At 46.5% G+C, this 14,835-nt stretch overlaps 1 protein-coding gene across 3 annotated transcripts in view; it reads right to left on the reverse strand.

Moving 5' to 3' along the window:
• Positions 1-12,624: 12,624 nt before the first annotated feature.
• The window catches only part of LOC140393800 (calcium/calmodulin-dependent protein kinase type 1D-like), a 42,141-nt gene continuing 39,930 nt past the window's right edge, over positions 12,625-14,835 (reverse strand). For all 3 annotated transcript variants that reach the window (XR_011935731.1, XM_072480246.1, XM_072480247.1), the window contains one exon: positions 12,625-13,817. The gene's annotated coding sequence lies outside the window, so the exon portion shown is untranslated. The remainder of the gene's footprint in view (positions 13,818-14,835) is intronic.

A 14,835-nucleotide genomic window follows, 5' to 3' on the forward strand; every position in this document is an offset into this window, starting at 1 on the left:
ACAGCCCTGGTTACCCTTCCAAACATGGCGAAACGGCAGCCCCGGTTATCCTTCCCAACATGGCAGAATGACCGTCCCAGTTACCCTTCCAAACATGGCGGAACAACAGCCCTGGTTACCCTTCCAAACATGGCGGAACAACAGCCCTGGTTACCCTTCCAAATATGGCCCTGTTGTTGTTCCCAACATGGCGTCACTGCCCTGTTATTGTTGTCTTTGTTGCTTTTCCGTAAATGGGGTTCGACACCACAGTATCACGAATATTCTGTTACTTAATATAATATAAAAATATAAAGGATTCTAACCAGAAATTTTTTTTTGTTATTCTTTCATGGGACAGATGAGCATCACTGGCTGTGTTAGCATTTATTGCCCAATCCTAATTGCTCTTGAGGGGGCATTTACATTACTGTGGATCTGCAGGCACATGTAGGCTAGGCAAGGAAGGCCAATTTCCTTCCCTAAAGGGGATTAGTGAACCAGGTGGGTCTTTACAATAATGGTTACATAGTCATCATTGGACTTAGTAATTCCAGATTGTTATTGAATTCAAATGTTATCATCTGCCATTGTGGGATTCAAATCTGGGGTAGGTTTACCAATTCTGGCTGGACACATTCCAGGATATCTGGAGATGTCATATTGTATTCCAGGCATTGACTCTCTTTCTCGCTCCACTGATGCTGAGTTTGTCCAGCCCTCTATTTTGTTTCAGATCTCCAGCATGTGCAGCATTTTAATTTTATTTCGGGAGATGCCAGCAGAAGGGACACCATGGAAAGCCGACAACATAGTGTGGGTAGGTTGTAAGAGAGTGTGAGAGAGCAAAACACATCAAGGCTTCTCTCGAACCAACTGGAGCAGCCATTGCAACACCCCAAAAAATGGAAAATGTCCATTTAGAGTGGAGGACATCAAGAAGTTCTAGGGGATATTAGGAACTGGATCATCAGGGGGAAATGCATTTTGAGGGGGGAGTAGTTTCAGGGTAGGAGACTGTAAGCTTGACAATTCTTCCCGATATCATTCTGGTAATGTTTGGTGGAGTGGTAGGCTCTGTTTATCTGGAAACACTTTGTTGATTCGGAGTTTGATGTGTAGGAGGTTGGTTGTCTTCTAATTAGTTCATGTGTATAGTAGGAGGTTCACCTCGAGGGATGAGGAGGAGTCTCCTCCTGATCAACCATCGAGTGTATGGATGAGGTATGACCTCAGCCGGTCATCATCTCTCCTGCCCATTATGCCTTCTCTTTTACGGTCCTTGGTCCATATCTTGCCCCACTGTAACTGGCAGGTTTCTAGTGTGATATCTTCTACTGTAGGCCTCTGTCTATATGACAGTTCTTGGTCCTAAATGTTTCAGTAGCCCTTGACTATCAGCACTGTGATTAGTTTCTTTGAATCATAGAATCATAGAATTTACAGTGCAGAGGAGGCCATTCGACCCATCAAATCTGCACCTCCACCCTATTGCCGTAACCCAGTAATTCCACCTAACCTTTTGCACACTAAAGGGCAACTTAGCATGGCCAGTCCAACTAACCTGCACATCTTTGAACTGTGGGAGGAAGCCGGAGCACCCGAAAGAAACCCACGCAGACACGGGAAGAAAGTGTAAACTCCACACAGACAATCACCCGAGACTGGAATCGAATCTGTGTCCCTGGAGCTGTGAGGCAACAGTGGTAACCACTCTGCGACCATGCCGCCCACATTGGTTGCATTGAGAGTTGGGTTTGCAGTTTTCTGTCCATCTTCAGCTCTGATGGGGCAAATCCACATTGCAGTGGAGTGGATCTGTAAGTTAGAAGTGTTGTTGGAAAGTCATTTTTCTTAGAAGATACCGCTTTCCACCTCACTGTTCAATTCTGGATATCTTTGTTGCTGGTGTAGTGTTGTAAGCTGTAACTAATGGCAAATTGGATGAAGTGTTTATTTGCAAATTGCAGGCCATTTTCAGACACAATTTTGGGCCAAGGTGACAAAGCTTCCAAACATTTTATTCAAGGGAGATGATCGTCATGTGTAACTGCTTCACCATGATCCATTGGGAGAAGTAGTCAACCACAATGAGGAAGCACTTGCCATTAAAGATGAATAAATTGATTCCCGACTGTGCCCAAGGCCTGGCAGGGAACTATGTGGGGATGAAGGTGTCCCTTTGGTGTTGTTTGTGTAGCATACACACCTAACAGTTTAGCGTTCATTTCTTCAATAGTCCTAGAAATATTTTAAAAATAGGAGCTAGAGTAGGTCATTCGGCCCTTTGAGCCCACTCCACCATTCAATATGATCATGGCTGATTCTCTATTTCAATGTTATACTCCTGCCCTCTTCCCATACTCCTTTCCACCTTTATAGTATAGAAGTCTATTTCCTTCTTAAATACATACAGGGGCTGGTTTAGCACACTGGGCTAAATCTAAATCGCTGGCTTTTAAAGCAGGCCAGCAGCACGGTTCAATTCCCGTACCAGCCTCCCCAAACAGGCCCGGAATGTGGCGACTAGGGGCTTTTCACAGTAACTTCATTTGAAGCCTACTTGTGACAATAAGCGATTTTCATTTTCATTTCATCCAGTGACTTGGCCTCTACAGCCTTCTGTGGTAGAGAATTCCATAGGTTCACCACCATCTGAGTAAAGAAGTTTCTTCAGATGGAATTTAATCCTGAAAAGTGTGAGGTGTTGACAAGGCAATATTCAATGATGGCACCTCACTGGGAGGTCCTGAGGAACAAAGAGACTTGTAAATGTTTGTAAATAGATCTCTGAAGACAGAAGGGCAGGTTAATAGGGTGGCGAAAAAGGCATAAGGTACTCTTGCCTTTATCAATTGTGGAATAGATTACAAAAGCAGGAAGTCATGTTGAAGTTATATAGAACATTGGTGAGGCCACAGCTGGAGCACTGTGTGCAGTTTTGGTCGCCACATTATAGGAAGGATGCGATTGCACTGGAGCGGGTGCAGAGGTGTTTCACCAGGATGTTGCCTGGGATGGAACATTTTAGTTCTGAAGAGAGGTTGGATAGGCTTGGGTTGTTTTCTCTGGAGCAGAGAAGACTGAGGGGTGACCTGATTGAGGTGTACATGACTATGAGGGGCATGGACAAGGGGGATAGGGAACAGCTGTTCCCCTCAGTTGAAGGGTCGGTTATGAGGGGACACAAGTTCAAGGTGAGGGGCGGGAGGTTCGGGGGGGATGTGAGGAAAAACGTTTTACCCAGAGGGTGGTGATGGTCTGGAACGCACTGCCTGGGACGGTAGAAGAGGCGGGTTCTCTCACATTCTTTAAAAAGTACCTGGATAAGTACTTGGCACTTCTTAACATTCAAGGCTATGGGCCAAGTGCTGGCAAATGGGATTAGGATTGGCAGATCAGTTGCCTTTCATGCGGCGGTGCAGGCTGGATGGGCCGAAGGGCCTTTTCTGCACTGTATTTTTCTGTGAATCTGTGAATCTCATCTCAATTCTAAATAGTCTATCCCAGATCCTGAAATTGTGACTCCTTGTTCTAGATCCCCAACTAGAAACACATCATCCTTGCATCCACTCTATCCAGCCTTGTGAGAATTTTATATATCCTTGATATGCCCAGCCAGCACCCTGGAGACTGGACCCATGCTCTACACTTTGTAATGTCCAGGTGACCTTGATGAATTTTTTGGACTTTCTCCAGTTGAAGGGAGACTAGAATGACCAACCACTCATTGAATACTAGCAAATCGTCTATCATGGTTAAGTGTTTATGCTGTTCAAACCAAATTTTCATGGCTCTGCCACCTGGTCTCTGTTGTGTCCACCCTTGTCCACCCTTGTTGACAGTAATGACAGAGGTAGATGCACGCCTCATCTTGCATGTTCCTGGCAGATTTGCTGCAGTTTCCCTGGGGTTTCTGGCAATTGTCTCCTCACCAATCGGGAGTACGGCTTGAGTTTATTGACCAGGTTGGCATCACAGAAAGGTCAGCCAAGGCCTTGGATAGTGTGTCTTCAGTCCTTTGATATTTCAATTGAATATACACCATCTCATATGTGAGTCTCACGAGACACAAGTGGAATCTCTCAATTCTGGGAGCATCTTTGCAAGTTCCTTCTTGTCTATCGGTGAGTCTAGTGGTTTTCTAATCATTTCAATGGAGATAATATAGTCATAGGACTTCTCAAAAGCCCAAATGCCTGCAAGAGCTTCTTTTTCAAAAGCATTGTTCTGTATCTCTAATAAAAATGGAAACATTTGGAAAAGCTAAACCGGTCTGGCAGCATCTGTGGAGAGAGAAACAGAGTTAACATTCCAAGTTTGTCTATATTGTAGTTAATGAGGAGTCCCGCAAAGGTGAATCAAAAGTAGTACTCACAGCTAGGAAATATTGCAACTAAACAGTCCAAATCCCAGCCGGGACCATCCCGAGATGCCAGTTCCTTCCTGGATTGGCTTTTATCTCGGGGTTAATGAGCAGGGGAGCTCATACTCCATGAGTCCCATGAGAAGATCGATTGATTCGTCCTCTTAGGTCTCACAGGGGTTATGACAGTAGAATTCTTCAGAGCTGAACAGAGGTCGAAATGTGATGGATTTTGTACTTTTCAAGAGAGGGGGTGGAGCATGTGGAGCAAAATAGAAGGTCAGGGATAGGTGGGAGCTCAGGTAAGATTGACAAATATGTCATGGATTAAGAGACAAAGGAGTGATAATGGTACTGTTACAGATTAAGGCAGGTGCTAATCGTTGCATAAAGGTAAAATAGCAGATTGTGTTAATAACAGAACAAGGGTCTCTGACAGCAAAAAAAAAACAGGTGACTGTTATTAAGTCACTGAAGGTTAACATGCTGGTGCAGCAGGCAGCTATGAAGACTAATGGTATGTTGGCCTTTATTGTAAGAAGGCTGAGTACAGGAGTTTATTTTTATTAATTTACATGATGTGGGCATAACTGGCTAGGCATGTATTGATTGCCCATCTACAATTTCCCTTGAAAAGGTGGTGGTGAGCTGCCTCCTTGATCCACTGCCATCCATGTGGTGTAGGTACAACCACAGTATTGTTTGGGCACAACAGTGAAGAAATAACGATACATTTCCAAGTCAGGGTGGTGAGTAACTGGGACGGGAACGTTCAGGTGGTGATGTTCTCATGTGTCTGCCGACCTTGTGCTTTCAGATGGTAGCAGTTGTGGGTTTGGAACGTCCTGCCGAAGGACTTTGATGAATTCCTGCAGTGCATCTTGTGGATGGTGCACACTGCTGCACTGTTTAACGGTGGTGGAGGGAATCAATGTTTGCGAAACAGTGCCAATGAAGCTCTGTCCTGGATGATGTCGAGCTTATTGAATGTTGGAATTGCACTCATCCAGGCAAGTATCGAGTATTCCATTAAACTCCTGGATTGTGCCTTATAGATGGTGGACAGGCTTTGGAAAGTCAGGAGGTTAGTTATACTCTGCAGGATTCCTAGCCTTTGACCTTCTCTGGTAGCCACAGTATATGCTCACTTGAGTTTCTGGTCAGTGATAACCCTCAGGATGTTAATGGTGGTGTGTATGGGGGGGGGGGTTCAATGATAACAGTGCCATTAAATGTCAAATGATGATGGTTAGATCCTCTCTCATTGGAGATGGTCATTGCATGGCACTTGAGTGCCATGAATGGTACTAGCCACTTGTCAGCCCAAGTCTGGATATTGTCCAGGTCTTGCTGTATTGGGATTTAAGACCAAACGAGGTAGGAACATCCCACCGGGTCTGTTCCATGATTCAATGAGATTGTGACTGATCTGATATGATAATTCTCAACTCCACTTTTCCACTTTATCCCCATAACCCTTGATTCCCTCACTGATTAAAATCTGTATATCTAATCATTCAACATACTTAACGACCCAGCCTCTATACCCCTCTGTGATGAAGAATTCCATAAATTCACTATCCTCTGAGAGAAGAAATTCCTCCTCAACTCTGTCTTAAAGGGGCGACCCCTTACTCTGAGATTATGCCCTCTGGTCCTAGACTCTGCCACAATGATAAACAACCTCTCAGCATGGACCCTGTCAAGCCCTCGGAGAATCCTAAATATCTCAATAAGGTCACCTCTCATTCGCCCAATCTACTCAACCTCTCCTCATTAGAAAATCCCTCCGTACCTGAGTTCAACTGAGTGAATCTTCTCTGGACTGCCTCCAATTCCAGTATATTTCCACCTCTGCCAGCGCCTTGCTCCGTTACAGAGCCAGGTTATGGAGGGTATAGCACACCACAACGATGTGTAAAATCCTCCATGGGCTGTACTAGAGGATTCCCTCTGACAGGTCCAGACGCTGGAACAGCATCTTGAGGAGGCCAATCGTCTGCTCCACCAGTGTGCAAGTAGCAGCCTTACTATAGCGAGTCTCACCAGCTGTTTGTTGCCAAAGGAATCAACAGGCCACCTCCTGAGGGCATACCCCTTTTCACCAAGGAGCCATTGCTCCAGCTGATGCTCTCCCTCAAAGACCGCCGGGATCTGAGAACAGCCAAGAATGTCACTGTCGTGGATGCTCCCCGGGAACTGGATATACCTGCAGAATGCGCTAAGCAATGTCGCTGACGATCTGCATATTCTGGGAATGGAATCTCTTACAGTTCATGAAAGGGGCATCACACTGCCATGGGGACGGTAGGACCACGTGTGCCCAGCCAATTACTCCCTGCCCATGGAGGAATCCAGCAATGTGTGCCCATCATATCAGGGTCTTATCTAGCCTGGCCCTGGTCAAAGTTTATGTAGTTGTGCGCCATTGGGAAGAGAGCATCGTACCAGTCATCTCCACAATGCATTTGTGTGGGAGACTGGGAGATACCACAGAGGTCACCCATGCTGCCTAACAAGGAACCACTGGCATGGACGTTCAGTTCGACAGGCAGTGAGTGACCTCCCAGCCTATGTGGTGCCACCTCCTGCATAACCTGGCAAAGGTGGTCCACCATTCCTTTGGACATCCACAGTGTCTGCCTGCACTGGCTCTCCGTCATCTGCAGATAACTCATTCTCCGCCGGTAGACCGGTGCCCAGTGCATTCACCTCTGAGCGATCTCACTGTGTGGTGCAGCCTCTGGCAGCTCAGCAGGCCTTGCCACCCCTTCCTCCTCAGGTCTCTGCTCCTGTCTATGTGCAGCTGCATGTTCTGCTGGAGTCATCTCTCCTGGCAGTAGGATCACTGCCAACCCAACTGGTTCCATGATAGTATAACTCCAATAACTGAAAAGATGGAAACAGGAAGTGAGCAATGAGGGGTCTTGTCATTGTCCTGTCACATTGCCTTATCAAGACATGGGACATAACATCAGTGGCCATTCCCTCTGTGATCACCTTCCCACTGAGCTCCACTCTCTTACGCTCACCCATAATAGCCATAACCCACGTGAGCCTCTCCCAACTCAGTGTGACAGATGGGCATCTACTTCGAAGAGCCATAGTGACCCTTGGGACACCCAGGGGTGGGGATTCAGGACACATGCGTTGACTGATTAACTCTGTGCGCTGGCAGCCGGGTGTGGGGGAGAGATGGTGGCAGTGGCAATGGGGGTGTCACTGCAACAACACATGGAGGATCAGGGCTGACTTCTGAGCTCTGTAAACGTTGCCCCTTGTATTAGGTGCAGAAACTCTGTTCGCCGTGAACTTCAATGCATGCAAAGCTCATCTTCCAAAGTCTTAACACATGAGCGGCAACCAGTGGCAGATTCACCCATCACACCACTAAATTTATGGGCATAACTGACTCGACCAAGGAGGCTCAGGAATGTTAATAGGCAAATTGGCTTACTCCTGTGGTCTAGGTCAGTGAACGTAAACCACAAACCTGGAGCAATGCTCTGGGGTCCGGGGATCGAATCCCACCATGGTAGATGGTCAAATTTGAATTCAATAATATCATCCTGTGGCAGGCATAGGTAAGATGAAAAATTTGCTCCGAGTGCTGGCTCACAGGAGTTGCATTCTGGTCATAAACCAGCTGGTTGTCTCTATGCTGTCGCATCAGCTGATCACTTTGATCCCTCCCCCGAGTTTGTTACAAAAATCCAGAGGATGCTTGTACAGTTCTTCTTGGACAAACGGGTCTCTGCTGAGGTTCTGAGTCTCCCGCTTATGGAGGATGGTCAGCTGCTAGTGTGCCTTCACACACAGGTGATGACCTTCTGCCTTCAGATCCTGCAGCAATGCCGCAAGGTCCCCGTAAGTCCCTTATTTTCCTTTATTCCCTGTTCTTTTGGCTTTTATAATTTCTGTACATGGGCAAAAAACTCGCCTGTACCTTTAAGTTGAACTGCGCCTTTAATTCAAAACCAGGAAACCCCCCATCAATGATGTCACATCTTGATGGACATGGCTGTCAGCCAATGGACCACTTTCTATTCCTGGGTCTTAACTGACACTCAATGCTGATTGGTGCTGGTCCAGAATGTTCAGCAAAGGCAGGCTTATAAATAAACAGTTGTTGTGTTTCACTTACAAATCTGTTGCCTGTAGGTCATTGGAGCAGTCAAGGGTCAAAGATCTCAGAAACTATATACAATTATTGGTTAATTTACTTGTGTTGGGACTTTGGACCTGAGGGTCTGGAATTGACTGCTCATGAGGCCAGAGTGTTGGAACATAAGTTGGGGGCTCATCCATTCTCTCAAACACCCCAGTTGGAGGCTCTGTTTTCTCCTCAGACAAGCTGGTAGGCATCCTAGGAAAACTGGACACCCAACTAAAATTAAAAATCCAAACTGGGTGCTGGGCTTTTGAGTGGAGACAAGTAACCTTAATGATCCAATCCAGCCACTTGGTGAGGAGGGTCAAAGGTTTAAAAAGTCCTTCTTGCAATCTCGTGTGGAGAACTCTAAGTGTTATCACAGTGAGGCTGATAGTTATTCTGGTGGAATTGGAAGCAAGCCAGAATTGGGGGGGGGGGGGGGGGCAGTAGTAGATTAGCTGGCTGTTATTCTAATATAATTATTGCATCCTTCTCACTATTGATGTTACAAATAAACAATTGTTGTGCTTCACTTACAAACCTGTTGCCTGTAAACCATTGAAGCAGTCAACAGTCATAGATCTCAGAAACTATGTACAAATTATTGGTCAATTCACTTGTGTTGGGACACCGGGTGGGCCTTTGGCGTGGGAGCACAATGAATAATTGTCTTGTGCCCAATCTGCTCTTATGGCAAGAAATCATAAAGAACATCAAGATAGACCTGCAACAAACTGTAAAACTATGAAGAGTAGGAAAAATATCTCTGGATAGGAAACAACAGTTAACAAAAGACAGAATGTTGCGAACTAATCTTTTGTTTACAAATCAAGACTCTGATCTAAAAGACTATTTTTACTTTCTGCTTCCAAACCACAATGAAGAAATAATGTAACCATTCACTCCTAGAAATGTTGCACTGTTTCCAAAAAATAAATGTCCACATCCTGCAAATATGAAACATTAGCTCTCTTTCAAATTTAACTCTTAAGTGATCCCACTTCATAGTAAGCAAGGTTGGATACAGGGCTTAATTTTACCCCCTTTACACAGAGTTACAACTCAGTATGTCACGTAACATTACACACAAGTCTGATGGGCCTGTCGTAAAGAATTTCACTGTTACGTTCTGCTTTTATGGAAGCTCTCATTGTACTCTAGTTCTGCTTGCTGTTCAGTTGTCTCCAAGATTGATGTTCATTCATTTTACAGAACATTGGCCTGTTGGACACACAAGTAGTGTGTTGCAAGTACAAAACTTACGCTCCACGGACTTCCGGTTGCGGCGATGCGGAGCTAAGCTGCACGATTCGGCAGCTCCCGCGATCACGGACTTTCGGGATCTCTAGAAGAGCCCCAATGGGAATTTTTTGACGACGTTCCGTGTGGGAAGGGGAGAGTGAGGTCCCCCTTCACCATTTATGGATCGGACAAGAAGCGAAACGGCCAAAAAAGCGGCGTTGGAGCAGCGGGAGAAGCGAGGGGAAAAAACAAAATGGCGGCAGCCGGAGATAAAGTGGAATGTGGGCCGGAGCTGCAAGAGTTCATTAAGCGCTGTTTTGAGGAGCTGCGGAAAGAGATGCTGACGCCTATGCTGTCGGCGATTGAAGGATTAGGGATGACCCAGAAGGCCCACGAGGTAAAGATGCAGGAGGTGCAGAAAAAAGTTAATGAGAACGAGGATGAGATCTTGGGCCTGGCGGTGAGGGTGGAGGCGCATGAGCCGCTGCATAAGAGGTGGGCGGGAAGATTCGAAGACCTGGAGAACAGGTCGAGGACAAAGAATCTGTCTCCCTGAAGGAGTGGAGGGGGCCGATGCCGGGCCATATGCGAGCACGATGCTCGAGTCGATGATGGGCGCGGAGGCCCCTTCGAGGCCTTTGGAGCTGGATGGGGCACACCGGGTGCTGGCGAGGAGGCCCAAGGCTAATGAGCCGCCAAGGGCGATTGTGGTGGGGTTTCACGGACAGAGAGAGGGTCTTGAAAAGGCCAAGAAAGAGCGGAGCAGCAGCTGGGAGAATGCGGAGATCCGAATATACCCGGACTGGAGCGCGGAGGTGGCAAAGAGGAGAGCGGGTTTCAACTGGGCCAAGGCGGTGCTTCACCGGAAAGGAGTGAGATTCGGAATGCTGCAGCCAGCGCGATTGTGGGTCACATTCAAGGATCAACATCACTATTTTGAAATGCCTGAGGAGGCTTGGACCTTTATTCAAACTGAAAAGTTGGACTCAAACTGAGGATTTGTGAGGGTGGGGGGGATGTTTGATGTTTGTTGTACATAGGGTGTTAATCACGCACAGGAAATGTTCCACGGGCTGGGGGATGGATGGGGATGGGGAAAGGGACCGGGTGAGAAGACGGTACGAGACGGTGGGCGCTGGTGCTGGTGGGAGAGGAGGCTCGAGGATGGGGGAAATGAGACAAGGCCGCGACAGGAGCTGCGCCAGAGGGGGCGGGGCAGGCTTGGGAAAGCGCAGGCTTTTTCCCGCGCTGGGGAAGAACGGAGTGGGGAGGAATGGAAGAGCGCACACTGATTGGGAGATTCCCACATGGGGGGATCAATGGGACGGCGGGGGAAGCCGGGGTCAGCAGTAGTCAGCTGACTTACGGGAGTGCTATGGGGGGAGCAAAAGAGCTAGACACAGGTCTAGCGGGGGAGGGGGGGGGGGATAGGGTTGCTGCTGCACTGGCCGAAGGGGAATGGGACACAGAAGAGGTGGTCGGGGCGGGGGTCTCACATCTGGGGGACTGGAGGGTGAGGGAGGGACTGAAGGCAGACATGGTCATGCTCCAGGAGACACATTTGAAGGTGGCGGATCAGGTCAGGTTAAGAAAGGGATGGGTAGGACAGGTATTCCATTCGGGGCTGGATGCAAAGAACAGAGGGGTGGCAATATTGGTGGGGAAGCGGGTGTCGTTTGAGGCCAAGAATATCGTAGTGGACAATGGAGGTCTGCTCCCAAGAGTGGAGCAGGACCCATATTAGAAGAATGGGGGACCTGTTCATTGATGGGACGTTTGCGAGCCTAGGGGCACTGGAGGAGAAGTTTGGGCTACCCCCGGGAAATGCTTTCAGATACATGCAGGTGAGGGCGGTTGTGAGGCGACAGGTGAGAGAATTCCCGTTGCTCCCGGCACAGGAAATTCAAGACAGGGTGATCGCGGGTGTATGGGTCGGAGAGGGCAAGGTGTCGGCGATATACCAGGAGATGAAAGAGGGGGAGGCGTTGGTAGAGGAGCTGAAGGGTAAATGGGAGGAGGGGAGGAGATTGAGGAGGGGCTATGGGCTGATCCCTAAGTAGGGTTAATTCCTCTTCTTTGTGTGCCAGGCTTAGCCTGATACAGTTTAAGGTGGTTCATAGAGCGCACATGACGGGGGCGAGGTTGAGTAGGTTCTTTGGGGTAGAGGACAGATGTGGAAGGTGCTCAGGAAGCCCGGCAAACCATGTCCATATGTTTTGGTCATGCCCGGCACTGGAGGGGTTCTGGAGGGGAGTGGCGGGAACAATATCTAAGGTGATGAAAGTCCGGGTCAAGCCAAGCTGGGGGCTAGCAATATTTGGTGTAGTGGACGAGCCGGGAGTGCAGGAGGCGAAAGAGGCCGGCATTCTGGCCTTTGCGTCCCTTGTAGCCCGGCGAAGGATCTTGCTAATGTGGAAGGAGGCGAAGCCCCCCAGCGTGGAGGCCTGGATAAACGATATGGCAGGGTTTATCAAGTTAGAGAGGATAAAGTTTGCCTTGAGAGGGTCTGCGCAGGGGTTCTATAGGCGGTGGCAACCGTTCCTAGACTATCTCGCGGAGCGTTAGATGAAGGTCGGTCAGCAGCAGCAACCCAGGGGGGGGAATGGGGGAGGGGGATGTCTTGCGTGGGGGGGGGGGGAGGGAGGGGGAAGGGGGGTTTGTCTGGGGGGTATTTGAGCAAGAAAATACATGAAGGATCTGGAAAACTGACATGTACGGGAGGAATCCAATGTACAAAGTTCTGTAACATATTGTTTTACCATGTTTATGTCTTGCTATGTGCGGTTTCTTTCTATTTGCTACGGGGGGGGGGGGGGGTTTGTAAGGGTGAAAAGTTGTGTTAAAAATTTTAATAAATATATATTTTTTTTAAATTTACGCTCCACAAATTTTACAACTATTATACAATGTGATTATATAAAACAATTTAAGTACAATAAATGTGTATAGAAATGACAGCATTTCATCATATTTGCAATTCATTAAAATGTTTGCATGGTGACATAGCGCGAGGCCCCACACAGTTGTAAATTTGAGCAATCCAGCAAGTGAGTAATGCTAAGTTTCTTTGATACCTAATAATAATAATAATAATCTTTATTGCCACAAGTAGGCTTACATCAACACGGCAATGAAGTTACTGTGAAAAGCCCCTAGTCGCCACATTCAGATGCCTGTTCGGGTACACGGGGAGAATTCAGAATGTCCAAATTGCCTAACATCATGCCTTTTGGGACTTGTGGGAGGAAACTGGAGTACCCGGAGCAAACCCGGGTGCAGACACAGGGAGAATGTGAAGGCTCCACACAGACAGTGACCCAAGCCGGGATGTGAAGCAACAGTGCAGCTACCGGAAGCCAATAGCTTTGGATCGCAATTTTTGAAAAAATAATGATTTTGTGGGGTGTGGGTGTTCCTGGCTGGATCAGCATTTATTGCCCATCCCTAATTACCCTTTAGGGAGCATTTAAATGTCAACCACATTGCTGTGGATCTGGAATCACATGTAAGCCAGACCAGGCAAGGATGGCAGATTTCCTTCCCTCACGAACATTAGTGAACCATGTCTGACTGAATCTCATTGTGAATGCTTTTCAATCATAGAGAATGTTACATAAACCTACTATTTTATTACTTAATTTTTAAAAATGCATGTTAGACATGTTGAATAATTGTACTTTCTTTGCCGTTGAAAGAACATTGCCTAGATCCAAAGCCACACTGGTACTGTAGTGACATTACCCAGTAAAACACATTTAACACAACAAATTAAACAGAACTTGAATATTTGAGGAAGATTTTACATGAAATTGCAACTTTGGCGTTACTCAACCTAGTCCAATTCGATTGTGTGTACTTATTTAATGGAATGCCCTATTTCAATAGCTTTCCTTCATTTGTCCTGAACCTTCAGCAATGTCCAACTTAATGAGGAGCACCAACCAGAAGGTGAACCCCGAGAACGTTGTTGCACATCTCCTTTCTCGCATCTATGAAACATCTTCTTTTATGGTAACGTGTTTGCAATTGTTTTCTCTCCATGAAAATCAGAAATTATTGAACATCTGCTTGTTCCACCTAGTATAAACGGTATTATTTGGTTAGAAGAACTCCAACAGTTAGCACACCATAAGATTGGACATTAGTACCAAATGATTTTGTATTTTCTGATGCTAGGTCCTCACTAACAGAGCCGACACCCATATATACATTATACCAGTATAGATAAAAGGTGGTAGGATCATATAATGTAACGCTATTAAAGCACGTTAAAGCACTTAATTTAAGTTAAGGTGCAAAAGTAGTCGACTATTGAACAACAGAAGAGCTGAATTACAGATATATAATTCCATTGGCATCATTGTTTTCTTAATGGATCTTAAAAACAGGGTCAACTTACAGGTGTTGTCAATAATTGTTATACTGCACAATGTTCATTACACAAATCTTGGTATCATTATATCGACAAAATACAAAGCAGGGTTAATATTCTTAATACACTTTTGTTTGCATTCAAGGCATTTCTTCATGTTGTGAATGTAAAGTATTCCAACAAAGTGGGGCAATCAGGCCACATCCACTAATAAGAAGATGGCGGATGAATCTCGGTGGGGTTCACCTGTTTGGCAGAAGATGGGCAGAAACAGCACAAAGCTCATGGAAATTCAACTCCCTAGGTCATCAGGAAATGGGAATCAATATGGGGGCTGAATAACATTGACCAGGTGACTTTAGTATGGCAATAAAAGAAAGTAACTCTTTGAGAGGAAATAAAGAGGTTGAATTGCTTCCCCAGACAATGTCATTTTTTTCTTAGTCTTTGCTGAGGAAGAAAGTACTCCCCAGCCCCGCACAACTGCACCCCAACTCCTCCCACAACCCCCCTGCAATCTCCTCTCCCTCCCTCCCCCTGCAACTTCCCATATATAAATCTGTACTTGGTTTTAATATCAATATTAATATCAAGATTCGCTGCCACCACCACCCAGACAAGATGAATTAATTGATAAAGCCTCCCTCATACGAAATATGAATAAGAATATGAGACAGAACTGATATTCAAATTTGAGCCTATCAAATGGTGTCAAATATACGA

The sequence above is a fragment of the Scyliorhinus torazame genome, chromosome 17 (assembly GCF_047496885.1).
Source record: "Scyliorhinus torazame isolate Kashiwa2021f chromosome 17, sScyTor2.1, whole genome shotgun sequence".
Taxonomy (NCBI): Eukaryota; Metazoa; Chordata; class Chondrichthyes; order Carcharhiniformes; family Scyliorhinidae; genus Scyliorhinus; species Scyliorhinus torazame.